This window comes from Paramisgurnus dabryanus, chromosome 15 (genome assembly GCF_030506205.2).
Source record: "Paramisgurnus dabryanus chromosome 15, PD_genome_1.1, whole genome shotgun sequence".
Lineage (NCBI taxonomy): Eukaryota > Metazoa > Chordata > Actinopteri > Cypriniformes > Cobitidae > Paramisgurnus > Paramisgurnus dabryanus.
Window position 1 is genome coordinate 14,943,443 of NC_133351.1, and position 13,218 is coordinate 14,956,660.

The window sequence follows — 13,218 nt, forward strand, 5'->3', positions numbered from 1 at the left end:
TTAAATGGGTCTAATTAATGCCTCACTCACTGTGTTCATTTTACTAAAAAGGCCAATTATGCAGATGGATAACATCAGAGAAGGAGCATTTACATGTAAAATCAGAAAGCCATTTACTAAATGAGGATTCTTTCCATCTGTTGGTTTAATATTGTAATTTTGTACCCCTGCATGTTTGAAGATATAAGATGAAATGGTGTTTTTGAAATGAGCAAATAAATTATTACAATTTGATTTTATAATGCTATAAAGCATATCAAATATCTGAGGTGCAGTTATTGCTTATGTAGCCCTACTTTAAAATAACTTAAAATTTTCATAAAATATTATTATTTAAATAAAAAAATATTTCAATAAAAATAATAAAGGAAATGTAAATATTTAAACATTTCTTAAAAAATAATAAAACGTATATTTTTTTAAATAGAAAGAAAATGGTATAAACACGCCTTTATTTACTCGAATGCACTCAGTCATTTGCTCTTCATAACCCTGTGAAAGATTTCCGTGTTTATTTCTGTTCACTTCACTGGCTAATCTCTTCATTAATAAGTCATAATTACAGACATTAAATAACCACAACAGATTCTCCTCCGACTGAATGCTAAGCATTGCTAGTCAAGCGCTTAACTACCTCATATTCACCCCTGTTCCACCCGGTGGAATCCATAGATTGTAAATGAATTCTGATGATAAACTCCACACAGGCTGGGCCCCTGCATCAGGGCAGAGAGAGAGGCCACAGGGCACATCATCCTCTTGACTTTCTGCACACCCTTTGTTTTTTTTCACTCAGCAAAGCGATCAAGTGGCATATCGCACATGACGGGATGTAAAATACATTCATTTGCATGAATTTAGAGAAAGCTTTGACTTTGCTTTATGTGTGTGACTGACCGACGACTCCATAAAATTCACTTTAGCAGCAGGGGTTCAGAGACCTCGCTAAATACTGCGCCAATACTCCTGTCAACAGCCTGTCAATCATCAGAGGGCATGTGAGGTTTATACTAGCTGTAGATGTATAGAATCTGTAAAGAATCTAAATAATAATTGCAATGCTTTGTTTTTAGTATTGAACTAATACATGGATATCATCAGTACAATCAGTTTTGAGTGTGCACAAACATTTTTAATTAGTATAATATATTTTATTATAGCCTATATATTTTATAATTCCTAAATTTTTCAGCACTGAAATATTTAATTTTTGCATTTGGCAGATGCTTTTATCCAAAGCGAATTACATTGCAAGCTATACATTTTTATCAGTACTTGAGTTCTGGGTTCTCTGGGTTCAAACCCATGACCTTTTGCGCTGCAAACGCAATGGTCTACCACTGTGCTATCTGCCTTACAATAAACAGCAGATCAGTGTCACTTCTCCAGTTGTCCTGGTTTCACAGTCCATTAAATTATAAACAACAGAGAGAAAACACAAAGGTCCAGAGAAAGGGAAGGAACGGACACAGCACTTAAATCAAGGGTTTCTCAAAGACTGGAGGGATTGAGATACTTTAGTGCGACAGCTGAATTTTCTACCTAAAACTTCTGATGAGATGCCGTATTTATACCGCAATAAGGACAGGGCTAAATAAAGAAGATAAATGAGACGGAAATTGGAGAACTGTGAGTTTGGAGAGGCATGGAGAAAAAACAAGAAGATTTTTTTAGTTGTCTAAATCTATAAAAAACATGTTTAATTTTTAATAAAACATTAACCTGGTAGGACTTTCATAGCGTATCAAATAAGCGTAAACAAATTTTTAAAGAGAAAAACATTTCTTAGAAAAAAAGATTTATTAAAATATAGTAGTTTCGTTTTATGTGATATGTAAATTTTGATTCCAACTCAGAAATATGCATTTTTCTGATTTTTCTGATAAAAATGCAAAATTAATAAAAAATGCAAAAATGTCTTCCAATCAAATTTTAAATACAGTACCTACACATAAGGTAATTATTATTTTAATCTCTTTCTGCAGGACGTTTATTGTAGTCCTCATACTTTAAGTTGTTTCAATCGCTCTGGAGACGAATTTCCTATATATAACATTTAAGGACTGGCTTAGCTACCCACACATGTACATGAACCACAAACAAACACATGCACAAATAGACACACATATAAGATACCAGGACTGGTGCAGGACAGCTGCACAACATAAGCAGAGTAGCTTAGTGATGCACGGGTAAAATAACGAAAACAATGTAACTGTTCCCATATTGGGGTGCAGGCAGAAAAAAAAGAAGTCCTCTTTAGGCTCAGCTAGGAGGACAAACATTTTTTTTAAATGCTCAGTGCTATGCTCGTCTGGTGGCCCAGTCAGAATTGAATGGGGCCAGAGGGCTTGTGTTCTCCCTGCATCACTGGACTTCACAGCGTTAAGCAGCGGACGGCAACGTTGTTTTCTGGCGCTTCCTGGGGCCTGTGCCGACTCAGCATGGTCTCAGACTTACTCAGCAGCCACACCTTTACACCAGACTCACTCACACGTAAACACTGGCGAGCATACGCAGAAGCTGGCCTGCTATTCTCGTCACTGACTGACTGCACTCCACGGCCCTTCCAGCGCGAGTGATGCTTAATAAAGTCCACCGCAGCATGATGATTCACAGACTGGTGTGGTAATGAATGGAAGCAGAGAACACACAGCAAAATATTATTGACCTTGTGTCTCTATGTTTGGCCCTTTTAAAGTTACTATTTCTAGATAAATACTCAAAATATTCATTATGGGGCAGGTCACATGAGGAAATGACAGACACGTTCTGTGCAGGTCTGATGAAGTTTTGCAGAGAATCCAGAAGATGGCAACCTATGGCTGATTCACGTGCCTGATCATTTGTTTGTGTTTATTAAAGCGTCAATCAATCTTTTTCTATATGTTGATACCAGGGGAAAACGCTCAGGTTAAAGTTGTTAATAATGCATGTAGATGTAGCTGGACTGTATTTACTCTATTGCAATCGAATAATCTTTTTGGTTTACTTTTTTTGAACAAGCTTGTGGGAATAACTCGATTTGACAGCTTTAGTGTATATTGAATTATCTCTCTATACATGTTCTTATATTACATAAGCCTAGGAGATTTTTAGCAATATCCAAGTGGAAGATACATTTTTTCATCCCTGTTGAATGAAGATTTTACAGCTATACGCACATGCAACACTTCATCTGAAGCGGCTTACAACATGCAAGCTATTTTATCAGTATGGATGTACCCTGGGTTCAAACCCACGATCTTTGCGCTGGCTTTCAAGGATCACTTCAAGAATTGAAACAACTTAATATTTAATATCCACAAACATCTTCAAAGATTGTTTAGCCTATCACATTATCAGCATTGTCAAGGGATTTTTGGTGAGATTAGTGACCAGATAAAAGCACAGTGATGTAAAGTTGGACTGGATTGAAATAAAATTGAGACCTCAACCAGCCACCTCGATTTTTTCAATAAACCATCTCCAAGCCAAACTCAATAGCTGTAATTGCAAAGAGATTGCAAGTGTGTATAATTACACTAGATTGGACCATTTATGGCATTCAGGTTCACGTCTACTGTAACTAACATATGATGGTGTTGTGTGCACTTCTGCGCACCTATCTTTAAAGAACAGCCATAATAATGTATTTATAGCTAACAAAAGGAATGTTCTCTCCACGGTCCTCCTCTGAGAAAAAAAAAGGATGGAGGCAAAGAACGACAGTGGTTTTTCTTCGCACTGTCGAAAAGCCACTTGTGATCACAGGCCAATGGAAACTCAACGCCATGAGACGTGACCAAATTAGAGTGAAGCTTTTCTCTGCTGGACTCTTTCTGCATCAAGACACTCTGGTTTAAAAGCAGGCTGGAGATGCAACACGCCGAGAAAGAGGCTCTCATTAAAATAAACTCAAGGAGGACATTATTGGGTGAAAGATGATGAGGAGAAAACCAGAGAAGACCATCATAAGCGTCCAGGGTGGTCCGGTGTGGTTTATGTTGGTGGACCGCTATTTGATCAGAAAAAGCAATAATATTTCTGGCGATACAAGACTTCATCTTCCTTGATAGGGACACTAGCATACAATTTAAATACAAACGAGCACAACAGAAGATGAATGATCCATACAAGCTCATCTTCATTCAGTTCATAGTGCTCATAATGTGATGAAAACATCATCACGAGTGGCACATTACTGTCTGGGGACAAGAGATGACAAGTGGTGATCAAAAACTTGATCAAAAAATGACACTGCACGCCAGATCTAACAGAGCCGAATCATTTGTGTGTAGAAACATTTACAGAACTTTCAATTGATCAGCCATTCTGATTGGTACTTTCATCAAAGCCAGAACGCCTAATGGGGGATCTCGGTATAAACACTACCATTATCTCCAGGGCATCTGTACGTGTTTGTGTCCACAGCTGAGAGCCGAGCGCGCCCCGGCCCGGTCCGTAGGTTCATGCAGGCTCTGACCTGCGCTGCCACCCTGGAGTGTCACGTTTGATGCTCTTCGTAGGATCCATCATGTGGTTGGCAGGCTGGCTGATAAACAGACCCGTCCCACGGGAGAACGTGTGTGTATGTACGTATGTGTGTGCGTAGGCTCTCCAACAGCTGGGTGGAGGAGCTGAAGAGTGGTGGAGCTTGCAGATGTGAATCTGGAAGCGACAGAAGGTATCGCCGTACACATGTTTGTTTTTCTACCTCTCCTGGAGGAAAAAGGAGGCCCTTGATCTGGTGCGGAGCAAAACAGTTAGCTTTTGTTTCAAGAGATGAAAACCAGTGTCGCTGTGAGGAGGGGTCGGAGAATGAAAGAAGAAGAAGAGGAGGGGGGTCGCATGAAGTCAGGAAACTGAACGCGAAGACTGGGTGGTCACTCGCAGCCTGCCACGACCCTTGACCTGGTGTACACATGATCAAGGGTGGACTCTCTGAAATACTGTTACACAACCAACAGTTAGCACGAAAGCCACTAGATCAGATGTAGGAAAAGGATTTCTCGCCTTGTCTATCGATTTCTGTCTTTGCTCTTTCCTTATCTTTCTCTATGTGACCAGTGGAGAGAGTAGGTGACTTGTATGTGGGAGATTGTGACGTTGAACGTTCTGCTGTCAGTTCCTGTGTAACAAACAGGGTTTCGTATGTTTCAGAAATCCTTCATGAAAGTTATGAGAGCAGATGCTGTATTGTCATCCTAAATCAAATCTTTCTCTTCTAGTTATATTGATTGAGGCGCTAATAATCTACATAAACATCAAGAAAATGTCATGCATTTTAGATTATTCTTTTCATTACATGTCAGGCTTACATAGAGGCATTTACACATAATATTTCATTTACAGAAAATACTCTTTGTAGCATACATCAACAATCTAACTTATTGCAAAAGACACTGGGGGGCAATTTCAGTGAAAATGAATTCTGCTAAAGAAATTCATTTAAAGAAATGCAATCGGATAACAACATACCAATAAAATCTGTGTTAAATGCAATTTCCATGCCAAAACTCCTGTTCGTGTAGGTTGGTTATGAATGGCAGATTGCACCCCAATATGATGTTATCTACTGATCAGAAGAGAGACACAGTTGATTTTCCCGTACTGTTGGGTTGGAGCAATGCTATACTGTCTCATTGCGCACATCTTTTTTATATAAAAAAATTGTATTATTATTATTATTTTAAATTCAAATGTTTTAGCTGTTTATTGTGCCAGGCATATCGTAGGCCAAAAATTATGTCCTGAGGGCATACTTGAATAATATTTCTTTGTAATGCATCTCAGTTTAGAAAAAAAACATTAACCAACATTTGAGGTGGAGAACAATGAAAAAGAAAAAAATAATATATATATATATATGTATATATATTTGTTAATATAGGCAAAGCATGGTAAACCAGGAAATATTGGTTTTCATAAAAAAAAACAAATGCATAAAAAAATTTCATACATTGACTACAGTTTTAAGTTAATACATTTTGATGATTTTTGTTTTGAATTACAGCAGCCTGGTCATTGACCAGTGACGGCCGGTGACTTCTTTTTTCGAGGGTGCTCGATGCGAAGTTCATCACAACATGTATGTACCCCATCATGTGTGTTGTTTGTAATTTCAAAATATGTGTTCTGCGCCTCAAGCAATCCTGTGTGCATCACGTGTCATGTTAAAATAAGTGCCTGCTGCAGATGCGTCTAAAGGGTTTGTGATAAAAGAGATCAGATACTCGCATAATCTCATGCGTAATCAGTGTTTACTGTTGAGGGAGTGTCTTGCGTGTATTTTGTGAATGTGAGCGTCTCTTTTATCATAAACGCGTGTGCAGCAGGCCCTTACTTTGACAAAACATGTGATGCACATGGTTCACATGACGCAACAAACACATATTTTGAAAAGACAAGTAACACACATGACACACCGAACACTTATTTTGAATTTGCGCCCCTCGGATGAGCAGCCACGAGCCACCACTGGCCTTGACTCAGTAAGCATTGCACATTTTTCCCAAAGCTAAGCCACACTCCAAGATCAACTACACACCACACCTTTAGTACATCTTTAATAATAAAACGTCTATTTTCCACACTTGGACATCACTTTTGGTGAGCTTTGTGACTCTAGTATTGAAGTCATCATGAAATTAAAATTAAAAACTTTTTTTGGATTTTGGGTTATTTTTTAAAAATGACTTTCATGTGAGCTTCATTGCTTAAAAAAAATCATGTACGCTCATAATTTTTAATCAAAAACGCAAATCTCCTCTCCTCGAAAAGATCTCTTTTTATTTCCGTTCATGTGGAATGATTCGAGAGCGGGGTTCGGATAAATATTGCAGCGTTTACAAAATAGCAATATGACCCAGTTTCCAACAATCCGATCAGTTCTCGATGGACAAATTTTAAGTCCCGCTCTACCGTTTTCTCATTTCAGAAGCCGTTTCACATGGATATACGTCACTGTGGGGAATATAAGACAATGGTGACTTTAACCTAATATATTGTACACCGAATGAGCTGGGTTTCCACAAAAATTAATCACGATCTACAGAATGGTTAGTAAATTAATACTAGTATATGCTACTAAAAATAAAGGCACCTAAAATGTTTTTTTTTCATGCTGAATGGTTCCACTAAGAACCTAAGGTCCTTTTGAACCTTTGGGACTAAAAGGTTCCTTGGAGTACCAAAGGTGTGAAAAATCATTTATAGCATTTTTATTTTTAGTGAATTTTCTCGGCATGATCCAGGGCTTTGTTAAGGCCCTTACGAAACATCACTGACAGTATGAAATTGCAATGCCATAAAATATAATTTATATCAAGGTATAATGTACTATCATCTTTACAGTATATACTGCTGGGTAGTCGAATGTAAATTGGCACTTTATAGTTAGCAGAGCTCTTTTCAAGTCCTATCTTTGACACATACACCTCAATAACCTTCAAACATACAATATATTCTGTGATTATACATAGCCATGAGCGTTTTTTCGGGAATCGCAGTGATGCTGTGGGTGTGTGTGTGCTGGCAGCCGGAGTGGTGGCAGCCCGTTAGCATTTTGCCTTGACGACTCCATCAGCCCGGTCTCAAGGTAGCTGTCAATCAGAATGCATCATTTAATTCAACAGCACTCCAAGGACTTTTCCTCCTGCAAAGCCCATGACAGCACAGCTACGGCTCTATTCACTGATGTGCACAGTTGTATTTGCAACGTTCTGATAATTAGAGCGGGCGAGAAAGAGAGACAATGCGAGGGGTGAGAGCAGAAAAAAAGCAACAAGTCTGAAGACGGTTCGTTTTCGAAAGCGACTGTTCCTGCACGGTGGCTGACTAACAAAGACAAGGCCGTATTCATGCTCTCTGGAAGGACCCGAATTCATTCGCAGCTCACTCTAATTAGATTAATGGTGTTGTGGCATACAAAGCAGGCCCACTTCACATTAGATAGCATACGAATTAAGACAAACACTTATTTCAGTTCCAGGCAAAGAAAAGCAGTGGCCAGGGTAGTTAGCGTAGCCCTTTATGGTGCAATGAGATGTTAATTGTCGGCCATTACCCCTAAACTGCTTGCTTGTTGTATTAATCACAGCGCTAATTGATGCAGAGATAGAAATGTAGCCATGGGCGAGAACGTGAAGGAGAGAGAGTTGTAGATAGCAGATAAAGGATTTATCGGGTGAACCATATGGAGATGGCACGGCTTTGAAAACCCCTCAACATGCCTGGTAGCACTACTTTTAAATTCAGTGCCGTTGAAGGATTATTAATTTTTTTAGTAACATTTTTAATTTAAGAGAAAGACACTTCAAAAGACTGGTGATGCATGAATACCAGATGCAGCGTGTGTATGTGTGTGTGCATATGTGAACAGTAGTCAACATACAGTTGTTGTGTAGAAATGATAGAAACAAAGAGCAGACTGTGGTTATCACAGAGATAACCTTCGTTATAAAAGAAGAAAATGGCACATTGATGGTTGACATTTAATTGAAGCAGTAACAGCAGTACTCCTGTGGTGTGACATGCCATCCTTCATCTCAAACTATTTTAAATAGCATTTTTCTAGTTGTAAAATTTAGACATCACATTAATTACCTCACAATATGGACTATTTATGCCTACATATTTGTCACACAGGGGTGCTATTTCAACTGCAAACATACACATTAAAAATCAAAAGATGATTTAAAATGCATCTTATTTACATTAGACATGTTTCCATCACCATTCAAATCATGCAAATTGAAAGAGCGAACTAAATATACATGTCCGATGGAAACATGACAATTGTGCAAAATTTTCGCATTAATCGCAAAAAAAGTTTTTACACTCTGGTGAGGTTTTTTTTAGGTAGTTGTAAAAGGAATATATGCAAAACTGCAATTGAAACTTTTTGCATTTACAGGTCACCTGAGGTGTGTAAAGTCACATGACCATTCTTGGTGGTATGTTTGGTTGAAGGTCAAAAACGGAAGAGGTGTTCGTTGCAAGAACTGACAAGCGCATGACATTAAAATATCACAAGAGCGATTTGAGAGTGGAACGCTCTGAATGTATTTTGAAATATCGCATCGAAAACGAGTGATGAAAACACAAAATTTCGATTAAAAATCTCTTGATTCGTAAAAAAGTTTTTACGCTTGCTTGAGGTGGTTTTTTATTTATGCGAAAAAGAGTAAATGCGAAAAATGGGAGATGGAAACGCATTTACCGAATTCATTCTGACGTTAAAAACACGGGACTTATGCTGCGATCCAGGCAACCTGTAACCCGTGAATCACGACTTCAAAACCACGACTCTGAACTGGGAGTACATCGATCTAGTACGAGTTCACGGGTGGGAAGTCACGAGTTTGACTGCCATTCCAGTGCACTTTCACAGGTAGAAGGTTGTAAAAACACGGGTTACCTGGAATGCATACTCCCAGTTCAGAGTCGTAAGTCATGGTTTTGAAGTCGTAATTCACGGGCTCAAAAACCTGCCTGGAATGCAGCATAACCTTCTAGCTGTTTACGCTGGAGTTGTCTTTACCATATATGGGGCTCGTCGTCATCGCAATGTCCTTGCTGCTAGTGCCTTCATAAAAAGTCTGCATTTCTTCTTTAGTTCACAGCATTCAATTTGGGAATTACAAGCTGCACGGGAAATACATTAATAAATTGACCCATCGTGACTACATGCAGTCCTCTCTCCATTTTCCACGCGTACATTGTTTTGTTTCCTGTTGGTTACTAGGTTACCATCATTCGCTCAAAACAACTTGACGGAAACGCACCTAATTCGCATTTCATTGTTTTTCTTTTTTTACGAATTTTGAAAAGATTCGCATCACGTTTGGATGTAAACTCAGCTACTGTCGCTGTATTTTGATGTCATCTGGATGTCTGTCTGCGCAGTGCTATATAAAGTCAAACACCCCCGTTGCCTTGGTTTTTCAAAATACTTATTGCGAGAGAACAAAATTATGATTTAGTCGCAAAATATTGCCGCCATTTTGCAACAGTTTTTGTTGACAATTTAAAAATGACGCTAAAACTTTGCATAAATATTTAATTTAACTCAGGTTATTGAAAATCTGGGATCAAAATGTAATTTGTAATTTCAAAAGATGTTAGCTGCCTAATATACTACACTATACAGTAGCAAGCAGTGAACACACATACTGCTAAAATGTATACCTTGAATGCACTGCAAGTTGCTTTGGATAAATGCATGCAAATGTTACGTGGGAAATGTAAACATTTGGAATAGATGAGAGGTGGGACAGAGAGAATAGAGGCAGCTTTGTCAGCATGGGCATCTATGGCTACTTGCATGGAGGATGTGTGGTCCAGGGCCCCTGCGACTTCTTCCCTTCATCCCTGTGGTCACCAACCCTTGGCGGAAGGTACCACTTCAATTTATGCTTAGACAAAGACGTCCTAGGAAAAGAGAAAACACATATAGAGAAAAAAGGTAACATTTAGCAAGAGAAAATATTAATGTTGGGCAAATTTGAAATCTATACATGTAGTAAAAGGTGTCACTGGGCATTGGAGTTTAGATAATTAAAAGAACCAATTCAGCAAGACTGACCCGGTCAGCATACTCATATTACTTTTTATACAATTTTTAATATTTTCAAGTGGGCCACCTAAAACATAACTTGCCCCATACTTTGTTGAAAGTTAGAAACAAGGTATACCTGGGTGTCAAAATCAATTTAAACTAACTAAAAGTATCACGGCTAATCCTGCACACAAGAACTAAAGCGTGTTCACAGGGTTGTGTTTTCAAAGCAACCTGATACCTCTAAGCTGCGAGGAAATACAGTGAAAACACACAAGGTATTCAGTTATGTCCCTACAAATACCCCATGTATACTTTAACCAATTCCAGTCTACTTATTAAAATCCATTGGTTTATCTATGAAAAAGGGAGTAAAAGTTTGTCCTAAACCAAAATAAATGAGTTTAAAATATGTCTGCTACAGAAAACATTTTGTTTTTTAAAAAACAGAACATTCACAGTTTCAGTTTTAAGCCACGCAGATGTCTGGAGTTTCCTGGACCGGTCTTCAATATGTCTTTTTGTTCCCGTCAAATCACCCTGAATTCACCGCTGTTGATGATAATAATAGTGTTGGGTATCCATTGATTTACTGTGGCCCCTTATTGTGAGCTAACACCAGAAGACACTCATCTCTCCCTTTAATTAGGACCTGGACCGGTTTCCTTTCTGATGTAGTTACTCTGTGGACACAGACAGCTATCCACCAGCTAATGCCTTTGTTAGCGCCCTTGGCTTTGGCCTTACAAAAGACAGGTTTTAACAACTTATTTGGAAAGCAACTCAAAGATCTCAAAGGCGCTTTACAGAGCGATTCCTCATTATCCACTTTGTAAAGTCATGGAAAAAAAATAAACAATTTTCTTTCTTCGTTTAATCTCCAGGCGAGAATATGTGAAGTGCTGTTTATAGCTGCTGCTTACTGATACTGAAAAACCGAAGCAAAACAGATACAATGATTGGCAAAAGAACGTGCCAAAAAAGAAATTATACACAAATTACGAAGTACAAAAACACGCCTAAAAGAATAAGCAGAGCTATCTACCGAAAAGAAAAAGCGCATGGCCGGCGCGCAGTGTCTTCGTGAGTTCCCACTCATTTTTTTCTTTATCCACAGGAGTCTAATTACCTAAGCACTGCTGCCCGCTTTCAATCAGAGTTAGCGAAAATGACACACTTCTTTGTTCCTTTCTCATATCACACATGATACACTGTCATTCTTTCTGCCATCGAGCCTGGAGTCGAATCTTTCCCAGGCTGCCATCTGTCTCTGGCGTGGCCCACTCTGCTGTGAGAGACGGCGCAGAGGGGCTACCATAATTCTCCCCTGTCATGGTGGCTGCACATATTTCATGCTTGCTCCTGGGTTTCTTTATGCCAACTATTAGCAGCTTTGAGGACTTTGGGTCAGCTTAATAATCATTTAAAGGTTTGTTAGGCACTGACCCTGCAAAACGGCCCCCCAGATTGAAAAGTTATTCACCATGTCCTTCATCAAGTGAATCTTCACAGCGCCTTTGTTCTCAAAACAGAATAGATCACCAGCAAGCTTTTTAAAAATGCTATTTTGAGATTTTTTTCAAAGGGAATTGTAAGGGTAATAATTTACGATAAGGTTGTGTTTGTTAACATTATTTAATGAACCAGCTAATAGAAATTAATAATCAACAGTACATTTACAGCATTTAATTACAGCATTAAAGGATTAGTCAATTTTCTAAAAAAAAAAAAAAAAATCCAGATAATTTTTTCACCACAATGTTATCCAAAATGTTGATGCCTTTCTTTGTTCAGTCGAAAAGAAATTATGTTTTTTGACGAAAACATTTCAGGATTTTTCTCAATTTAATGGACTTCAATGGACCCCAACACTTAACAGTTTTAATGAAGTTTAAAATTGCAGTTTCAACGGACTTTAAATGATAACAAAAGAGGCATAAGGGTCTTATCTAGCGAAACGATAGTCATTTTTGGCAAGAAAAAAAATGCACTTTTAAACCACAACTTATCGTCTTCGTCCGATAATAATAAGTCATCAAGTCAAGAGGTCATGGATGACGTATTGAAACTACACCCCAGTATTTACAAGTGTGGAGAAAAAGGACCGCTCCGACGTTGTTGTATGTCGAATGATACTAATTAATGTCTTTGTATCAGTTTATTGTTTAAAATGGTCCGCAAATGTTGGTTTCATATATGTAACACGTGACCTTTTGACGTCATTACGCAAATACGCATTTGCGCTGGCTCGTCACACAGTCGAAGGAAGAATAGAAGTTGTGGTTTAAAAGTGCATATTTATCCTGCCAAAAATGACATTCGTTTCGCTAGATAAGACCCTTATGCCTCGTTTGGGATCGTTTAGAGTCCTTTGAAGCTGCATTGAAACTGCAATTTTAAACTGCATTAAAACTGTTAAGTGATGGGGTCCATTAAAGTCCTTTAAAATGAGAAAAATCCTGGAATGTTTTCCCCAAAAAACATAATTTCTTCTCAACTTAACAAAGAAAAACAAAATTTTGTTTGACATGGTGGTGAGTAAATTATCTGGTTTTTTTTTTAAGAAAATGGACTAATCATTTAAATTATAAGGATTATTACTACTATGTAGTAGTTCGGTAAGCAAGGGTAAAGTGGAGCTTTGACAAAGGTTTGTTTCAGACATGGCGACTGACACA

General features: G+C 38.2%; 1 long non-coding RNA gene across 1 annotated transcript in view; it reads right to left on the reverse strand.

The window, feature by feature from the left end:
* Positions 1–9,482: 9,482 nt before the first annotated feature.
* LOC135733327 (uncharacterized) overlaps positions 9,483–13,218 on the reverse strand; it is a 118,079-nt gene continuing 114,343 nt past the window's right edge. Inside the window, exon 6 of the long non-coding RNA XR_010526935.1 lies at positions 9,483–10,413. This is a non-coding gene — a long non-coding RNA (uncharacterized lncRNA). The remainder of the gene's footprint in view (positions 10,414–13,218) is intronic.